The sequence below is a fragment of the Solanum dulcamara genome, chromosome 11 (assembly GCF_947179165.1).
Source record: "Solanum dulcamara chromosome 11, daSolDulc1.2, whole genome shotgun sequence".
NCBI classification, from domain to species: domain Eukaryota; kingdom Viridiplantae; phylum Streptophyta; class Magnoliopsida; order Solanales; family Solanaceae; genus Solanum; species Solanum dulcamara.
In genome coordinates, this window is record NC_077247.1 from 28,634,311 (window position 1) to 28,638,557 (window position 4,247).

At 39.2% G+C, this 4,247-nt stretch overlaps 1 pseudogene; it reads left to right on the forward strand.

Annotated features, from left to right (window-relative positions):
- Positions 1 to 798: 798 nt before the first annotated feature.
- LOC129875324 (5S ribosomal RNA) lies at positions 799 to 919 on the forward strand (annotated as a pseudogene).
- The last annotated feature ends 3,328 nt before the right edge of the window (positions 920 to 4,247 follow it).

A 4,247-nucleotide genomic window follows, 5' to 3' on the forward strand; every position in this document is an offset into this window, starting at 1 on the left:
TAATAAGGATCATCATGGAAGTACGTAGAGCCTAGTAAAGAAGTAACTAAAGAATGTGATTGTGAGTAAGATTAGGAGTATCGGGTACATGATAAGGATGAAATCTCATGAAGCAGAAAGGGGTATTATGTATATGTACCTCCACTTTGGAAATAGTGGGATCCCTCGAGGATAGAGAATGGAAAATTACAAAACAACTGAGGCATTGTGAAATTATTAAAGGAACAAGTGGTATCCTTTGGAAAAAAAGAGGTGATAACAAAATATGAAACACGTGTCATCAGAGTATAAGTGCCCCCGAATGGAGAATCGGACACAATTATAAGCACTAGGAACATACTGATTAGGATGAATGAAATGTGGCTTTGGCTAAACTACTACATTAGTTATATGACTTGAGTACCAGTACTTGGACTAGAGTGTGTACTATTTATCGATAATTCTAAGCACCCCATGATTGTACTAAGGTTTCTTACGGGGGCAACCTAAAGTATAGATGATCTAACAGAAGGTGTAGACATGGTGCAATATGTTAAAGGGTTGGAACAGAATCATTTGCGCGTCAATAGTTAAAAATAAACATAGGATGACATGGGTACACCCTAAAATGGGGGAAGTGGACAATATAAATACAAGCGTAAGAGAAAATCAACTGATGCTATCATATGTAAATAGGAACGTTTAAACTTCAAACGAGAACCTATAAGGGATGGATGGATCTTGAGGGTTGCAATAAACAGACAAAAGCCGCGGTATCTGAGACCATGTGAGGAACCATTGGTGGAGACACTAAGGGATGGATGCGATCATACTAGCACTAACATATCGGATCCCATCAGAACTCCGAAGTTAAGCGTGCTTGGGCGAGAGTAGTACTAGGATGGGTGACCCCTTGGGAAGTGAAAGAGGAAAGGAAACACAAGTATATGTACCTATTCCCTACGTCTACAAGTAATTCTAACCTTTGGAACTCTGATATTGATTGCTCGATGAAAGTATATGTTATGGCAATGGGACAAAAAAACTCTTCATATAGTCGATATAAGATCCGGAGAAAGGTTTTGGTTCACATTCGAGGACGAATATTCTAAAGGGGGAAAGGATGTTACACCCCGTACTTTTGTACCTTGGAACATGTTCTTAAGTCTCTTGAAAGGCTCTTAAGTTTCATGGAAGGATCGTAAGCCTCTTAAGTTTCTTAAGGTTTTCTAAAGTTTCTTAAAGCTTCTTAAGTTTCTTGAAATATTCCTAAGTTCTTAAAAGCTACCATGTGAGACGTATAGGTTATAACACTATCAAACAACTCTAAGGAAAGGAGAATGTGATACCTCATGGCAGGAAAGATTGGAAATAAAGTTATAGGAATTCGGAAGGAATTGAAGGCCAAGTAGTGAGTCGTAGGACCCAACTTACTTGTGTAAGCTATTACCTTGGATGTGTTACATACATAAGCTACCAACTTGGAAATTTTACATACTTAAGTTACTTGAGTACGTACCAATCTTACATAACAAGGATTACATAAATTTGTAAAAGATGACAAGATTACAAACCCACGAGGAAAACAAAAGGTGACACATGGCAGCATGAGAGAGTGTCATGTGGCAGCATAAGAGAGTGCCAAGTGGCAGCAGCTGGAGAAAGGGGGTGGTGCACACATGCCACATGAAATCCTATGGTTGGAGGAAGGGATGTGTTGGCCCAAAGGGCTTAACATGTGTCACCGCTTAGTGCTTGACATGTGTCACCACTCAGTACTTGACATATATCACCACTTAGGAGTTGACACGTGTCACCCCCTAAAAGTAGCCTATATATATGTGTCCTATGACTCATCAAGTTCCATACATGTCTAGAAAACTCAAGACAAATAGATAAAATTCAATAGAAAGAAAAGAAGAGAGGAGAATCCTTAAGAGACAAAGAGAGAGACCTACGGTTTTGGGAAGGGGAAAAGAGGTAAGTTTCTGATTTAACTCTGCTAATTAATTATCTAGGGTATACCATGATGTTACGAAAGTATTGGTAATGTAAATATATGGTTTGTAGCATCCCTAAAACGTTAACAAACAGCCCCAAAGTTTCAGATACGCTAAAGGAAATTTCGAGGCGAGTTTCGGCAAGTCTTGGCGAGTTTCGGGTAAGGAAAAGTTTTCCCTTTCGAACTGGAGTTTATGATGATGTTATGAGGTATATTACATGTATTGAATAAGGTTTGAAATGGAAAAAATTTATAAGGATGCTTGACGTTAGAAACAAACTAAATTGAAGTCGTTATAGCTAAATTGAAGTCGAGTAGTGTGTTGTGATTGTGGTTCTGCAGTTGCAGCCAGTTGGATTGCGTGTTACAGGTTTGGAAAGTACTAAAAATGGGTGTGGGTGCTTCTGGTTGCATCCATATGACCCTCCATTTCATATGGTTAAAGGTTTTACGAAACAAAGATTAAAAACTCTATTTCGGTATCATAGTTTTGGGCGAGTTGTGTAGAATTGTTATTTCATCGTATTAGACTGATTTGATTGTGTATAGCTGCTGGTTTTGTTGGTAATATGGATTCTAAGATTAGTAGTTAGATAGGAAAAGTTATAAGGGAGATGCTTCCCGATTTTCGGTAACTTCGAAACTAGTAATAAACTAGTCGAGGGAAAGGGATAAGGGAATGGTTCCTATGAATATTGGGGTGTAGAATTGGAAATTTTGAAAATGAAAGGTTATTAATCTTAGTATTACTTTCATGTTAAATAGGTTAAGGAGATAATGAGTCAAGCTGGGTTACGATTAATCCCTAAAGAGGTATGTGAAGCCCTTTATTCTCTTGGCATGTCTTTGGCATAAGTATGTGTAGCCCTTTCTTCTCTTGGAATGTCTTTGACATAAGTATGTGAAGCCCTTTCTTCTCTTGGCATGTCTTTGGCATAAATATGTACAGCTATCTCCTTTCTCTTGGCATGTCTTTAGCATGAGTAAATAGAGCTATCTTTCTTTCCTCTTGGTATGTTGTCGACATAAGTATGATGCTATTATGCTATAATTATTTACTGATCCCCATCATGGGCCGGGTACGTTATATGGTGATATGGTAATGCATAATAAAGTTGTGATATTGAGCCCATAATGGGCTGAGTACGATATATGCATATGATGATTCCATGAGGGAAAGTAGAGCGTATATAAAGCTTATTCTTCCTCTTCCTTTAGCATGTCCTAGATGTAAGAAAAAGGTGATACGAGCTCTGGGGTAACTCCACTCTTAAATCCTAAATGTAATTCGTATCTCTTATTCACTTCTGAATGTCAAACTCTTGTAGTAAATTGAACTACTTTCCTTGAACTCTATATGCTGAGAAGTACTAGATGCATAAGATCCTAGTCCTAAGGACTATATGACGACGAGTATCCCTGGTTCTATGAACTGTCAGTATTGTTTTAGTGCATGTCTAGGGTCCCCGAGATTCTAAGTAATATAGGCCCTCATGGCATTTTGAGGGTACTCGATATGGTTACACCCTTACTCTGGTCCTCAGACGTTAGCTTAATCTTCTTACATGATCAAGTCTCTGATAATGATTTAAATTGCATATGGTTACTCACTGATCTGCTCGGGCATATGGTTAATATATCTTCCATCTAGTCTCATAAAGAGCCGGGTATGACTGAGTCCCATAAAGGGCTGGGTATGACCGAGTCTCATAAAAGGCCGGGTATGACCAAGTCCCATAAAAGATCGGGTATGACCGAGTCCCATAAAGGGTCGGGTACGACCGAGTCCCATAAAGGACCGGGTACACTATATTAGAATATGGTAATACAATGACATGAACAACTCACCGAGTCCCTCACTAGTGGGCCGGGTATGTATGTGTATACATGATGATGTGAAGTGATAAGAGGATGTTGGCGCCAGGCCCTATGATGGTCCTACAGTTATATGATTCACCGAGCCCCTGAAAGGGCTGGCTATATTGTATAATATTAGCATGCATGTTTTATGATTCATAAGGTACAGGTACAGTGTTTTCTTAAGTAATGTATTTATTCCCCTAGCTCTCTTTATTTCATATATGCTTCCACTCATGCTTTACATACTCAGTACATATGTCGTACTGACCCCCTTTCTTCGGGGGGCTGCATTTCATGCCCACAGATTCAGATACACGCTTTGGGGATCCACCAGCATAGGAGTCTCATTCAGCAGTTCAGAAGCGCTCCATTGTGTTGGAGACTAGATTTTGGTACTAACCCTCGA